Source organism: Manis pentadactyla, chromosome 4, assembly GCF_030020395.1.
Source record: "Manis pentadactyla isolate mManPen7 chromosome 4, mManPen7.hap1, whole genome shotgun sequence".
Classification (NCBI taxonomy): Eukaryota; Metazoa; Chordata; class Mammalia; order Pholidota; family Manidae; genus Manis; species Manis pentadactyla.
The window spans coordinates 7,598,135-7,615,031 of NC_080022.1; the positions used below are offsets into that span (position 1 = coordinate 7,598,135).

At 40.9% G+C, this 16,897-nt stretch overlaps 1 protein-coding gene and 1 pseudogene across 2 annotated transcripts in view; one reads left to right on the forward strand and one right to left on the reverse strand.

The window, feature by feature from the left end:
* PEX14 (peroxisomal biogenesis factor 14) overlaps positions 1-16,897 on the forward strand; it is a 147,705-nt gene that overhangs the window by 17,853 nt on the left and 112,955 nt on the right. The window lies entirely within an intron of this gene.
* LOC130683302 (RWD domain-containing protein 4-like) lies at positions 4,112-6,325 on the reverse strand (annotated as a pseudogene).

Consider the following 16,897-nt stretch of genomic DNA (forward strand, 5'->3'; position numbering starts at 1 on the left):
GATGATGAATTGATCTCGACTGGTGACTCCCCCTGCCGTATTATAGTCCCAATTAGGGTCTCGGTCAGGATCTGCTTCAGCACCAATTGGATGAGCTGGAGTAGTTTGGTGAACCTGATCGGCATGAGTTCTAGCCTGTTCCCAGACTTGCCTATGCTCCTTGGGCAAAAGTGTGTTGGTAGGATCATGTGAATGTCATGAAAGGTAAGATCATATGACTGAGTTAGATACTGGAACTCTTTTATGTAAGTAGCTGGGTTGGAGGTGAAAGAACCTAATCTTTTCTCAGTTTGAGATAGGTAGGAGAGAGAGAAAGGGACATGGACCTGGATGACACCCTCTGTACTGGTTACTTCCCGTAGCGGGGCTAGGATCTGGGTTTGAGAGCGAGTGACTGGAGGGCTTGGCGTGGGACTCGGTGAGGGAAGGGGAACTGGTTGTGGAGGAGGAGGAGGTGCTGCAGCTCCTGCAGCAGCACTAGGAGAGCTGGGAGGGTTGGGATTTTGATCTTGCAGAGAAGGAGGTTGGGGCGGGAGAGGAACTGGTGGTTGAGGGGGAGCTGTAAGGGTTTGAGATCGGTAGGGTCAAAGTCAGAGGACGTGGTGGGAATTGGTGGGTGGTGGGGTGAAGTTTTTTAGAGCGAGAAGATGTTTAGGATTGCAAGGGAGACTGAGAGCAGGCTTGGTTCAGAGGTAGGAGAAAGCCTGGATATATGGGATCTTTTTCCATTTTCCCATGTGCTCACAGAAGTTGTATAAGTCGCGGAGAATTTTAGGATCTAAAGAGCCATTGGGAGGCCATTCAGACTGATTGTCCAAGGAATATTGTGGCCAGATCTCATTACAGTAGCGAATAAGCTTAAAAGGTTTGAGGTCTGGAGTGAGGTGGAGGGGCTTTAGATTATTGAGTAAGCACCCCAGTGGTGAATCTGCGGGAACGGAGGGGCCAGATCCCATGGTGAGAATGAGACCCTTCACAAGTCGCTTAGGCGTCCCTGAGCAGAGAAGACCAGACACAGTTAGGGGGTTGTCACCACCTCTAACCGAGCAGTTGAGGTGAAAACGCCCAGGAGGTTTGATACCTGGTACCAGGAGTTTGTTAGATGAGAAGGATATGAAACCCCAAGGGGTAGAGATTCTCACCATGGGAAAAGGCGGAAGGCGAGGAAAGGTCGACTATGGGGATCAACCGTGACTCTGACAGTCGTGGTTGGGGTGCCCCTGTCCCAGAGGAGCCCTTGGGGGTGCCAGACACTCAACGGTCACTTCCCAGGTTCCAAAGGGACATTTAAGTCGACCATGAAGGGGAGACTCACCAAATTGAAGGCCGGTGTTGGGTGAGAAAACAAGTGACCGAGGAAGTGGACAGTGAGCCCTTGGAGAGGATCGGGCAGTGAGGGTTTCCAGAGCAGCTCAGGTTCCCAGAGGAAGAGCAAAATCAATGGAGAACCTCATCCGAGTCGTCACGGCACCAATGAAAGGGTATCTCGCCACGACCCTCCTTACCCAGAACCACTCAGGAGACACGGGCCCACACAAGAGATTTTATTACCTGAAAGAGAAAATGGCTGCCTCCAGAGAGAGGGAGCAGCTGGTGGGTAAGGAAGTGCATTTTTTAAGAGTAGGGTAGGGTGTGTTCTGCATTGGTGATTGGATCTTAAGGGGTTGGGTGACCATCTAGTTGTTGGTGATTGGATCGTAAGGGGTGGACTACCATCTGGTTGGTGGTGATTGGGTCTTAAGGTGTGGGGGGGTCTTAGTGTGCCAGAATTTGCCTTTACCTTTATGTCTATTATTATAAAGAAGGGCTGAGAAATACATTTAGATACTTGAAACAAGAGTTGAAATATGGCTTTATTGTTTTTTTCCCAAGTATCTTATTTATTTAATTCTTGTTTATCCATTAACTTTTTGTTGAGCATCTACTCTATGTAAGACTTAGTAAAAGGGGAAGTATAGAATAATGGATAAGAGATGGAGCTTGTAAGTCCAGGGAGAGGAAATCCTGGGGAAAATTACCTCTAAAAACCAAAATCAGTCAAAGGGAGAAATAAAATTTAAAACCCATTTATTGCTCACAAACTGCAGTTCCAGGCCGTCTTTCTCCTGTGCTCTGGAAGAAGCCAGCAAGCAAGCAAGCCAGCCCCCTCCCCTTAACCTCTCAGGTTCAGACATGCCCTTGGCTGCCCAGGTAATTATCCATTGATATGGAGATGAACTTCTCTCCACCCCTGAGGAATGATGCAAATGCACTAAAGCCATATTTCTTTCCACCTCTGAACGCCTATTGATATGCAGATATACTAAGCCAGGTGAGATATTCTGGAAATGTTACAATTTTACCCACAGAGCTCTTAAGTAAAAAAAAAATTGTATTAAATCTTTCTACCATTTACTACCTTAGTAATAAGATAGTGGGTCGAACTGTGGCCCCCGATGATATGTGTACCAAAAACTTCAGAATGTGAGACTTATGGGAAGTAAGTATTTGCAGATAAAATTTAGGTAAGGTTTTTGAGATGAGGTCATCCTGGATTAGGGTGGGACCTAGTTCTAATGACAAGTGACCTTAGAGACAGAAAAAGAGAAGACAAAGAGATAGACCATGTGAACATGGAGGCAAAAGATTGGAGCAAGGAAGCCAGGCCAAAGAATGGATTAAGGGTTGCAGGCAGCCACAAGAAGCTAGGAGGGAGGCATGGAATGGATTCTCCTTCAGAGCCTCCAGAAGGAAACAACTATGCCAATGTCTTAATTTTTGGATTTCTGGCCTCCTGAACTGTGAAAGAAAATATCTGAGTTGTTTTTATCTCATTTGCGTAATTTGTTATGCCAGCCCTAGGAAACTGATACACTAGCCAGCCATGTGATTTTGGGTTAACTAACCCTCTTTATCTTTGTTTCTGCCTCTGTAAAATGAAGAGTGAAGGCAAATTCTGGCACGCTAAGACCCCCACCCCTTAAGATCCAATCACCAACGCAGAACACACCCTACCCCTACTTCTTAAAAACATGCTTCCTTACCCACCAGCTGCTGCTCCCTCTCTCTGGAGGCAGCCATTTTCTCTTTCAGATAATAAAATCTCTTGCGTGGGCCCGTGTCTCCTGATTCATTCTGGGGTAAGGAGGGTTGTGGTGAGATACCTTTTCAATGAGAGCAATATTACCTATTCATAGTTATTGTGAGATACTGTGTTATCTGATATTCAGTGCAATAATACAGGTGAAGTGCTTAGCACAAAATCTGGCACATGGTAAGAGCTCAGTAAGTGTAAGCAATTATTAAGATACTTATGGTTCAGGTTAAATTTCTGATTTATCAATATTGTGATTACTTGCATAATCACTTCCCCTTTTTTGTTGGGAAGATCTTTTTGTATTTTAAAAACTTTTAAAAAAAAATTTTGATATTAATATACAATTACATGAGCAAAATTGTGGTTACTGGATTCCCCCCATTATTAAGTCCCCACCACCTACCCCATTACAGTCACTGTCCATCAGCATACTAAGATGCTATAGAGTCACTACTTGTCTTCTCTCTGCTATACTGCCTTCCCCATGCCCACCCCCCTCCCACATTATGTCTGCTAATCGTAATGCCTGTTATTCCCCTTATCCATCCCTTCCCACCCTTCCTCCCCAGTCCCTTTCCCTTTGGTAATTGTTAGTCCATTCTTGGGTTCTGTGTGTCTGCTGCTGTTTTGTTCCTTCAATTTTTTCTTTGTTCTTATACTCCACAGATAAGTGAAATCATTTGATATTTGTCTTTCTCCGCCTGGCTTATTTCACTGAGCATAATACCCTCTAGCTCCATCCATGTTGTTGCAAATGGTAGGATTTGTTTTCTTCTTATGGCTGAATAATATTCCATTGTGCATATGTACCACATCTTCTTTATCCATGCATCTACTGATGGACACTTAGGTTGCTTCCGTTTCTTGGCTATTGTAAATAGTGCAATAAACATAGGGGTGCATATGTCTTTTTGAAACTGGGCTCCTGCATTCTTAGGGTAAATTTCTAGGAGTGGAATTCCTGGATCAAATGGTATTTCTATTTTGAGTGTTTGAGAAACCTACATACTGCTTTCCACAATGGTTGAACTAGCTTACATTCCCACCAGCACTATAGGAGGGTTCCCTTTTCTCCGCATCCTCGCCAACATTTGTTGTTTGTCTTTTGGATTGTGGCCATCCTAACTGCTGTGAGGTGATAGCTCATTGTGGTTTTTATTTACATTTCTCTGATGATTACTGATGTGGAGCATCTTTTCATGTGTCTGTTGGCCATCTGAATTTCTTCTTTGAAGAAGTGTCCGTTCAGATCCTCTGCCCATTTTTAAATTGGATTATTTGCTTTTTGTTTGTTGAGGTGCGTGAGCTCTGTATATTTTGGATGTCAATCCCTTATCCCATCTGTCGTTTATGAATATATTCTCCCATACTGTAGGATGCCTTTTTGTTCTACTGATGGTGTCCTTTGCTGTACAGAAGCTTTTTAGTTTGATATAGTCCCACTTGTTCATTTTTGCTTTTGTTTCCCTTGCCCAGGGAGATATGTTCATGAAGACGTTGTTCATGTTTATATTCAAGAGAGTTGTGCCTATGTTTTCTTCTAAGAGTTTTATGGTTGAAATATGGTTTTAAACTATTTAGAAGACCTCAGTTACCAAAAAACTAAAAATATATAATAGTAGATAAATAGGAATTTATTAAAACCCTGTCACAGCAATACAAAATTTAAACTTTAAGGCATCTTTTACTCCCATCCTGGTATATGCAGCAAGAGAAATGGGAACCAGCACTTATGTTCAAATGCTTCTGTGCTATTTTATTTGGCAGACTTGCCTTTATATTCTCGTATTCCATGTAACTGTTCAAAGCTCTCATGACCAAACATTGTGACCCAAACCAAGAGAAAAGTATAAACAGATACTCATTTATTAAAAAGAATTCACCTTTGAAAAATAAAAAGAAACAAAATATTTGTGAAGTCCAAATACTAGTACTTAAATTTCTCTGAAGCAATTTATGCTTCAGTAATTGAGGGAAAGAAAAGGTGAAGACTGTATTACAAGAAGCCTATTAATATGGATCATGCTGTGGAATAATTGTTCATTCAGTATCCTCCATATTCTTCCCTGGAGTAAGAGTTTGAAAAGGGCTTCATATTCCTTTAAGAAAATATCACATCCACTAGAATAATATCATATAAATTAACATTGATTATTTGTTTCCCAGATTAGTCCATTTACAAAGTGTGCTTCATAAAGTATATGAAATAGTAACATTTTTTTCCTTCTATTAAGGCAAGTTTGTGAAAATAATACAATCAAATCTCTTCATAAACTTTCAGCTTCAAACATTTTTTTGGTAACTAAAAAATTCTGTTTTATAAATAGCAACCTCAGTAGCAGAAGAGAGTAATGAAAGATTTTGAACCCAGTTTACTTTTCGAAGGATGTTCTTCCTTTGTCTCAAATTCCAAGCACTTTTCATCATCTTTTGAGCCAGTTTTGCTTAAATGCTTTACCTCATCAACTCATTTCTATCATTGAGGAAGTTCTCCTTTGTGATCTGTTTTATCTGCCAGCTTACATTTGTGGGCTTTTCAAATTTTTTCTTTTCTGTATTTTTTTCTTACTTGATGGGGCTATATTAGGAGTTTCAATGGAAATGATATAGCTTGGCTGTCAGAATTAGTGGGATGATGATCTCCATGAACTGCTGCTTATTGTCCTTGGCATAGTCAAACAATGTAGGTCATAGGGATCCCAGGGTTAACTTCCCCTGCTTCCTGTACTTGGCTGATATCCTCTGCTTTACAGCTGATGGTATGGTATTGTTAAAAAAAGCATTCATAGATGGAATCAGAGGTATTTGGGGATATGTTTCAGTCCAGAAAATATTAAGGCTTTGGGATCACCATTTTCACCTATCCTATATTGAAGTGAAACTGGACTTAATTACTGAAAACTTTCATCTTCATAAATTGAAGGTAATGCCTCTAGTTCCATGTCTTGGTCCTCATTGGCACTCATAGCGCCAGTTGGGAGTTTGGGGGACACCCCCAGACAAATGTATTTACAACAACAAAGAGAAAGCCACAGTAGTGGCCTGGGCGTCCCCCTTCCACACCCTCAGCTGCAGGAGGCACTCCCTTCGCCAGGCAGAGGGAGTCACATGTGTCCCCGAGTTCTACTTTCTTTTTATACTTTACATTTCTCTCCTTACTATGATCATGTTTCCTTTTAATTATTTTTTAATTGAGATATAATTGTCATGCAACATTATATTAGTTTCAGGTATACAACATAATTCAATGTATGTTAAATTGATTAAATTTTTAAAATTTAAGCATAGTTTATGCACAATATTATATTAGCTTCAAGTATACAACACGGTGATTCAACAGTTACACATGTTATTAAATCCTCACCCCAACTAGTGTAGTTACTGTCAACATAGAAAGATGTTATATAATCATTGGCTGTATTCTCCATGTTGCACTTCCATCCTTGCGACCAGTTTATATTATGATTGATATTTTTTGTGCCTGTTTATCCCCCTCAACTACCCCACTTGCTCTCCCCAACCCCTCCCTCATGATAAACACCAGTCATTTCTCAGTGTCTCTGAGTCTGCTGCAGTTTTGTTTTGTTTTTAGATTCCACATGTAAGTGAAATCATGTGCTATTTGTCTTTCTCCACCTGGCTTATTTCACTTAACATTATACCCTTTAGGTCCATCCATGTTGTCACAAATGTCACAATTTCTTTATTTTTATTTTTATTTTTATTTTGGTATCATTAATCTAAAATTACATGAGGAACATTATGTTTACTAGGCTCCCCCTTCACCAAGTCCCCCCCACAAACCCCATTACAGTCACTGTCCATCAGCATAGTAAGATGCTGTAGAGTCACTACTTGTCTTCTCTGTGTTGCACAGCCCTCCCCATGCCCCCCCACATTATACATGCTAATCGTAATGCCCCCTTTCTTTCCCCCCCTTATCCCTCCCTTCCCACCCATCCTCCCCAGTCCCTTTCCCTTTGGTAACTGTTAGTTCATTCTTGGGTTCTGTGAGTCTGCTGCTGTTTTGTTCCTTCAGTTTTCTCTTTGTTCTTTTTTTAAAATTCATTTTATTATCATTAATCTACAATTACATGAAGAACATTATGGTTACTAGATTCCCCTCTTCACCAAGCCCCCCTCACCCACAAACCCCATTACAGTCACTGTTCATCAGCATAGTAAGATGCTGTAGACTCACTACTTGTCTTCTCTGTATTGCACAGCCCTCCCCGTGCCCCCCCCACATTATACATGCTAATCCTAAGGCCCCCTTTCTTTTTCCCTGCCCTTATCCCTCCCTTCGCACCCCTCCTGCCCTGTCCCTTTCCCTTTGGTAACCGTTAGTCCATTCTTGGGTTCTGTGATTCTGCTGCTGTTTTGTTCCTTCAGTTTTTCTTTGTCCTTATACTCCACATATGAGTGAAATCATTTGGTACTTGTCTTTCTCCGCCTGGCTTATTTCACTGAGCATAATACCCTCTAGCTCCATCCATGTTGTTGCAAATGGTAGGATTTGTTTTTTTCTTATGGCTGAATAGTATTCCATTGTGTATATGTACCACATCTTCTTTATCCATTCATCTACTGATGGACACTTAGGTTGCTTCCATTTCTTGGCTATTGTAAATAGTGCTGCGATAAACATAGGGGTGCATCTGTCTTTTTCAAACTGGGCTGCTGTATTCTTTTTTTTGTTTGTTATCATTAATCTACAATTACATGCAGAACATTATGTTTACTAGGCTCCCCCCTTCACCAAGTCCCCCCCGACAATCCCCATTACAGTCACTGTCCATCAGCATAGTAAGATGCTGTAGACTCACTACTTGTCTTCTCTGTGTTGCACAGCCCTCCCCGTGCCCCCCCACACTATACATGCTAATCGTAATGCCCCCTTTCTTTCCCCCCCTTATCCTTCCCTTCCCACCCATCCTCCCCACTCCCTTTCCCTTTGGTAACTGTTAGTCCATTCTTGGGTTCTGTGATTCTGCTGCTGTTTTGTTCCTTCAGTTTTTCTTTGTTCTTATATTCCACATATGAGTGAAATCATTTGGTACTTGTCTTTCTCCACCTGGCTTATTTCACTGAGCATAATACCCTCTAGCTCCATCCATGTTGTTGGAAATGGTAGGATTTGTTTTCTTCTTATGGCTGAATAATATTCCATTGTGTATATGTACCACCTCTTCTTTATCCATTCATCTACTGATGGACACTTAGGTCGCTTCCATATCTATTGGCTATTGTAAATAGTGCTGCGATAAACATAGGGGTGCAACTGTCTTTTTCAAACGGGGATGCTGCATTCTTAGGGTAAATTCCTAAGAGTGGAATTCCTGGGTCAAATGGTATTTCTATTTTGAGCTTTTTGAAGAACCTCCATACTGCTTTCCACAATGGTTGAACTAATTTACATTCCCACCAGCAGTGTAGGAGGGTTCCCCTTTCTCCACATCCTCGCCAACATTTGTTGTTTGTCTTTTGGATGGTGGCGATGCTTACTGGTGTGAGGTGATATCTCATTGTGGTTTTAATTTGCATTTCTCTGATGACTAGCGATGTGGAGCATCTTTTCATGTGTCTGTTGGCCATCTGAATTTCTTCTTTGGAGAACTGTCTGTTCCGCTCCTCTGCCCATTTTTTTTTTTGAGAGGGCACCTCTCATATTTATTGACCAAATGGTTGTTAACAACAATAAAATTCTGTACAGGGGACTCAATGCACAATCATTAATCAACCCCAAGCCTTATTCTCCGCAGTCTCCAATCTTCTGAAGCATAATGAACAATTTCTTACATGGTGAACAAGTTCTTACATGGTGAATAAGTTCTTACATTGTGAAGAGTGCAAGGGCAGTCATATCACAGAAACTTTCGGTCTTGATCACGCATCATGAACTATAAACAAGTCAGATATGATTATTCATTTGATTTTTATACTTGATTTATATGTGAATCCCACGTTTCTCTCTTATTTTTTTTTTTAAATAAAATGCTGAAGTGGTAGGTAGATGCAAGATAAAGGTAGAAAACATAATTTAGTGCTGTAAGAGGGCAAATGTAGATGATCAGGTCTGTGCCTATAGACTAAGTATTAATCCAAGTTAGACAAGGGCAACAAAACATCCACGGATGCAGAAGATTTCTCTCAAAACAGGGGGGTGAGGTTCTAAGCCTCACCTCTGTTGATCCCCAATTTCTCACCTGACGGCCCCCCTGCGACTGTGCCTTTCTTAGGTTGTTCCTCCCTTGAGGAATCTTACCCATTTCTGGCTAACCAGCTGTCTTCCAGGGCCATACAGGGAAATGTAAAGTTGGTAAGTGAGAGAGAAGCAATAATGTTTGAAAAGGTTAGCTTTTTACTTCTTTGCAGATTTATGCCCTGTGGCTTCTATGCCCAGCATTTGTCTTGAGGTATCTTTACCACTTGGAAGAATTATGATACTTGGTAATTTTTGATATGAGGCAAGAATTCTACTAAAAGGCTGTAATTAGGAAGGAAGAAGAAAAGCTATAGAAGTAGCAGACGGAAGAAAACATGGGAAGATTGATTATTTCTATGACATAACTTCTTGTAGAGTAACATAAGCATGTATAGGTTTTAACAAAGTACTAATTAAATTGCGTACACACATTAACAGAATAGGAATACAGATGCAAAACAAAAGCAGACCTACAATTACCAGCCATATCCAGTGAAACCAAGAAAACCAGTTAGGCACCCTAGGCATTTGTGAAAACTTATCAATAATATGATGGATATTGTCTGACTGAATTTGAATAGTTTGAGAAAAATCAGACATATTAAAACAACACATTCCTGGGAACTGTTCACATCCCATATGTTCTTTTAACAATAGATAGTCTATAGTAGCACGATTTTGAAGCACTGCAACTTGCACTTCTCCTAATTCTTGGTTGAGTTCTGACAATATAGATCCAGTCAAATTTGTTGTTTTACTGTATGCACAGACCAGCATAGATATCTCCTTCTGCATTCGAACAGCAAGTCCAGGAACTGGCGGGATGAATGCAGCTACAACTGCAACAGCGCCAGAATCTTTATTGAAATTTTTTGATGATTATCTTCTGGAATGACTCCTCCAGAGGATGTTGATGTTGAAAGTTCTTCTTCATATCGTATCTTAATTCGTTTTCTGGGTAGCCAAATTAGGCTTTGATCCTTTGTATAAACACAAACTAACCCTTTGCCCACACTTTGATAGGACCTTTATACCATTGTGAAGAACCTATTGGAGATCACCACACAGGAACTGCTTTTTTTTTTTTGCTTTTTCCTTTTTAAGAGAAATAAATATTATCAGAAAAATGTACTTCCATAGCTGATCATCTGACACCCGTTAAAAGATCAAAATTAAGGATATGTAAAGCATGCATTAATCGTTGATTTGCAGTTAATTTTATCCTATCAGGGAGTAATCCCCCCCTTTTTGGTTACCATTAATCTACAATTACATGAGGAACATTATGTTTACTAGGCTCTCCCCTATACCAAGTCCCCCCCACAAACCCATTACAGTCACTGTCCATCAGCATAGCAAAATGTTGTAGAATCACTACTTGTCTTCTCTGTGTTGCACAGCCCTCCCCTTTCCCCCACCCCCACATTATTCATGCTAATCATAATACCCCCTTTCTTCTTCCCCTACCTTATCCCTCCCTACCCTCCTATTCTCCCCAGTCCCTTTCCCTTTGGTAACTGTTAGTCCATTCTTGGGTTCTGTGATTCTGCTGCTGTTTTGTTCCTTCAGTTTTTCCTTTGTCCTTATACTCCACAGATGAGTGAAATCATTTCGTATTTGTCTTTCTCCGCTTGGCTTATTTCACTGAGCATAATACCCTCTAGCTCCATCCATGTTGTTGCAAATGGTAGGATTTGTTTTCTTCTTATGGCTGAATAATATTCCATCGTGTATATGTACCACATCTTCTTTATCCGTTCATCTACTGATGGACACTTAGGTTGCTTCCATTTCTTGGCTATTGTAAATAGTGCTGTGATAAACATAGGGGTGCATCTGTCTTTTTCAAACTGGGCTGCTGTATTCTTTTTTTGTTTGTTTGTTTGCTATCAGTAATCTACAATTACATGCAGAACATTATGTTTACTAGGCTCCCCCCCTTCACCAAGTCCCCCCCACAATCCCCATTACAGTCACTGCCCATCAGCGTAGTAAGATGCTGTAGAATCACTACTTGTCTTCTCTGTGTTGCACAGCCCTCCCCATGCCCCCCCACACTATACATGCTAATCGTAATGCCCCCTTTCTTTTTCCCCCTTATCCCTCCCTTCCCACCCATCCTCCCCAGTCCCTTTCCCTTTGGTAACTGTTAGTCCATGCTTGGGTTCTGTGATTCTGCTGCTGTTTTGTTCCTTCAGTTTTTCTTTGTTCTTTTTAAAATTTAATTGATTAATTAATTAATTAATTAATTAATTAATTTTATTTTGGTATCATTAATCTACAATTACAGAAAGAACATTATGTTTACTAGGCTCCCCCCTTCACCAAGTCCCCCCTACATACCCCTTCACAGTCACTGTCCATCTGTGTAGTAAGATGCTGTAAAATCACTACTTGTCTTCTCTGTGTTGCGCAGCCCTCCCCATGTCCCACACACACTACACATGCTAATTGTAATGCCCTCTTTCTTTTTCCCTGCCCTTATCCCTCCCTTTCCACCCATCCTCTTCAGTCCCTTTCCCTTTGGTAACTATTAGTCCATTCTTGGGTTCTCTGATTCTGCTGCTGTTTTGTTCCTTCAGTTTTTCTTTGTTCTTATACTCCACATGTGAGTGAAATCATCTGGTACTTGTCCTTCTCCACTTGGCTTATTTCACTGAGCATAATACCCTCTAGCTCCATCCATGTTGTTGCGAATGGTAGGATCTGTTTTTTTCTTATGGCTGCGTAATATTCCATTGTGTATATGTACCACATCTTCTTTATCCATTCATCTACTAATGGACATTTAGGTTGCTTCCATATCTTGGCTATTGTAAGCAGTGCAGCGATAAATATAGGGATGCATCTGTCTTTTTCAAACTGGAGTGGTGCATTCTTAGGGTAAATTCCTAGAAGTGGAATTCCTGGGTCAAATGGTATTTCTATTTTGAGCATTCTGAGGAACCTCCATACTGCTTTCCACAATGGTTGAACTAATTTACATTCCCACCAGCAGTGTAGGAGGGTTCCCCTTTCTCCACAGCCTCGCCAACATTTGTTGTTGTTTGTCTTTTGGAAGGTGGCGATGCTTACTGGTGTGAGGTGATATCTCATTGTGGTTTTAATTTGCATTTCTCTGATGACTAGCGATGTGGAGCATCTTTTCATGTGTCTGTTGGCCATCTGAATTTTTTCTTTGGAGAACTGTCTGTTCAGCTCCTCTGCCCATTTTTTAATTGGATTATTTGCTTTTTGTTGAGGTGCTTGAGCTCTTTATATATTTTGGATGTCAACCCTTTATTGAATCTGTCATTTATGAATATATTCTCCCATACTGTAGGGTACCTTTTTGTTCTATTGATGGTGTCCTTTGCTGCACAGAAGCTTTTTAGCTTGCTATAGTCCCACTTGTTTATTTTTGCTTTTGTTTCCCTTGCCCAGGGAGATATGTTCATGAAGAAGTTGCTCATGTTTATGTCCAAGAAATTTTTGCCTATTTTTTTTTCCAGGAGTTTTATGGTTTCATGACTTACATTCAGGTCTTTGATCCATTTCGAATTTACTTTTGTGTATGGGGTTAGACAGTGATCCAGTTTCATTCTCTTACATGTAGCTGTCCAGTTTTGCCAACACAAACTGTTGAAGAGGCTGTCATTTCCCCATTGTATGTCCATGGCTCCTTTATCGAATATTAATTGACCATATATGTTTGGGTTAATGTCTGGAGTCTCTATTCTGTTCCACTGGTCTGTGATTCTGTTCTTGTGCCAGTACCAAATTGTCTTGATTACTTTGGCTTTGTAGTAGAGCTTAAAGTTGGGGAGCGAGATCTCCCCACTTTATTCTTCCTTCTCAGGATTTCTGTGGTTATTCGGGGTGTTTGGTGATTCCATATGAATTTTTGAACTATTTTTTCCAGTTTGTTGAAGAATGCTGTTGGTAATTTGATAGGGATTGCATCGAATCTGTGTATTGCTTTGGGCAGGATGGCCATTTTGACGATATTAATTCTTCCTAGCCAGGAGCATGGGATGAGTTTCCATTTGTTAGTGACCTCTTTAATTTCTCTTAAGAGTGTCTTGTTGTTTTCAGGGTATAGGTCTTTCACTTCCTTGGTTACGTTTATTCCTAGGTATTTTATTCTTTTTGATGCATTTGTGAATGGAATTGTTTTCCTGATTTCTCTTTCTATTAATTCATTGTTAGTGTATAGGAAAGTCACAGATTTCTGTGTATTAATTTTGTATCCTGCAACTTTGCTGAATTCCGATATTAGTTCTAGTAGTTTTGCAGTGGAGTCTTTAGGGTTTTTTATGTACAATGTCATGTCATCTGCAAATAGTGACAGTTTGACTTTTCCTTTACCAATCTGAATTCCTTGTATTTCTTTGTGTTGTCTGATTGCTGTGGCTAGGACCTCCAGTACTATGTTGAATAACAGTGGGGAGAGTGGGCATCCCTGTCTTGTTCCCGATTTTAGAGGAAAAGCTTTCAGCTTCTTGTTGTTCAGTATGATGTTGGCTGTGGGAGGATTTCATTTTTATGGCTGAATAATAATTCCATTAGGTGTATGGACCACATCTTCTTTATCCATTCATCTATTGATGGACACTTTGGTTGCTTCCATATATTGGCTATTTTAAATATGGAGCAGTTAATTTAGGTGTGAATATATATTTTCGAATCAGAGGTTTAGTTTTCTTTGGGTAGATTCCTAGGGGTGGAGTTACTAGGTTGTATGGTATTTCTGTTTTTAGATATTTGAGGAACCTCCATATTGCTGTCCACAGGGGCTGCAGCAGTTTACATTCTCACCAATAGGGTGGGCGGGTTCCCTTTTCTACACATCCTTGCTGATACTTGTTGTTTTAATTGATTAAATTCTTAAATAAATTTGTAACACCTGTCTTATTGCTCTTGCTAATTATTTTTAATTTCTCTTATTATGGGTGACACTTTCCTGCTTCTTGGCATGTGTCAAGAGTTTTGATTGGTTGCTGGATGCTCTGAATTTAATATTGTTGAGGGTCTGGATTTTGTGGTCTTTAGAGAATGTTGAACTTCGGTGAATAGTTACTTTTGCTTCATTTTGATTATGTCAAGTCCTATATTTAAGTTTTGTTAGGTCGTTTCTAGGGTGACCTGTACCCTGGGATAATCTGATCCCCCCTACCAAGGTGTGGCCCCTCCAGGTCTCCACTGAATGCCCTGAATGAGCCATGAGGCATTCCACTTCAGTGCTTGGGACTAGTGAGACTTGTAAGGATTCTGGGAGCTGTTCACCTCACACCTGCTGCTTCATTCTGTTTTCAGACTTGTGGAGCTTGATTCTGTTTATGCACAAGTGTTAATATTCAGAAGAGATTTATGGGAAACTCTATGCAGATTTCTGGAGCTCTCTTTCTGCATAGTTCTCTGGTACTTCAATTCTCCCCTGTCCTGCAACTGTCAGCTGCCTTAGCCTCCCTGAGCTGCTGTCTCTGTTTCCTCAACTCAGTTAGGCTGTCCTGCTCTACTGAGGCATGTCCCGTCCCCCCTTTCATGGTCTGAAGTGTGCCTCCTGGCAGTAAGCCAGGGTGATCTTAGTGCTCATATCATTTGTTTCTGTTCTGTCAGTAAACACAGTCCTGTACTGCCTGCTGTCCAATGTCTGCAAATAGTGGTGTTATTTATTTTGTTAAGTTTTCTGGTTGTTTAAAGTGGGAGGGTAAGTCTGGTCCCTATTACTCCATCATAGAGCAGAAGCCTACAGGTCGACTTTGAGAAGAGGAGTGAAATGATACAACTTTTTTTTTTTTTTGAGAGGGCATCTCTCATATTTCTTGATCGAAAGGTTGTTAACAACAATAAAATTCTGTATAGGGGACTCAATGCACAGTCATTAATCAACCCCAAGCCTAACTCTCAACAGTCTCCAATCCTCTGAAGCATAATGAACAAGTTCTTACATGGTGAACAAGTTCTTACATGGTGAATAAGTTCTTACATGGTGAACAGTGCAAGGGCAGTGATGACAGAAACTTTCGGCTTTGATCACGCATCATGAACTATAAACAATCAGGTCAGATATGATTATTCATTTGATTTTTATACTTGATTTATATGTGAATCCCACATTTCTCCCTCATTATTATTATTTGGGTAGATGCAAGATAAAGATAGAAAGCATAATTTAGTGCTGTAAGAGGGCAAGTGTAGATGATCAGGTGTGTGCCTATAGACTAAGTATTAATCCAAGCTAGACAAGGGCAACAAAACATCCACGGATGCAGAAGATTTCTCTCAAAACAGGGGGGGTGAGGTTCTAAGCCTCACCTCTGTTGATCCCCAATTTCTCACCTGATGGCTCCCCTGCGACTGTGCCTATCTTAGGTTGTTCCTCCCTTGAGGAAGAAATGATACAACTTTTAGGCTATCATGTCATTCTGACCATGGGTTGGTATGATGCCCATAGATGAGGAAACAGGTTTAGAGAAATTGGACAGTATACCTAGAATCACTCAGTTGTCATTAATGCCAGAGTTCATCCACTTTCCACTGTAGCAGTGCTCCTCAAAAAATATTTTTGAATTGAATCTTACTTTTCTCAGTAAAGACCAATAGGCCAGACTGGCATAAGACATGTCCATTCTTACACAGTCACTTGGCAGATGTAGGATGAGTGCTCCAGGATCTGGACAGTTGCTCAAACCTGAGCTGTGTGTGTGGTTGATCTTTGCTCGGCAGTAAGGTCAGCAGCATGTGGGCACACCTGGCTGTGGAAGGTCAGTGCCTCAGAGTGAGAGCACCTTCATCCCCATCAAACGGAGAGCCTCTCTCTCTCTGTGCCGCTGTGGTCTTTTTCGTTTGTGTTTTAAGGCAGTTTTATGCTTTTGCTCTTCTTCTCTCCCCTCATTGGCTGCATCCTGGCCCCTGAGGGTCCTGACTGTGGATTACTTTAAAGCCTACTTATTACACCTTTGCAGTAGACCTCAGCTGTGATGTCTAAGCTTTGCTATTATTATTATTTTTAAAATCATAGATCACCCTAATAAGAATTCCAGGATCAAATTGGAATTTAATTTGTAGGGATTTGTCTCAAGCCGGAAAATAGATTTGGCTACTCAGAGGGGGTTGGTGTAGGGACAGATGTTTGAGAAGTGTTGGGCTTTCATGTAAGCTGGACTGGTGAGACTAATGGACCTGCCTGGGCCTGGGGATCCAGCCTGACAGGTGATCTGCGGCTCCGACCTTGGCCCTTCTTTGAAGCAGTCTCTAAAGCTGAATGTTAAAGATGGGAGTCTGTCCCCCTCCCCAGCGTAAAGAAGCAGAATGGGCAGGACTCTCTGAGGGGTCTTGCTGTTTTGGGATGGGATGATTCTTCATTGCATGCACTGCAGGACATTTTGCCTCCCAGACTCTTGCTATCTAGGTGCCAATGGGACTGCCTGGTCATTGTGACAGCCAGAAGCACCTCCACACATTTCAAATGCCCCACACATTTCATAAGAACTGTGGGGCTACAGCATTGCATTGAGAGTAGGTCAGATTCGTGTTTGGTTGTGGGTGAAATGTTCCAGTGAGGGATGCTGCTGTGGTCCTTTGTTTGCTTCATTTGGGCTTACGTACACAAAGTTGTTTTGTTTTAATATTTT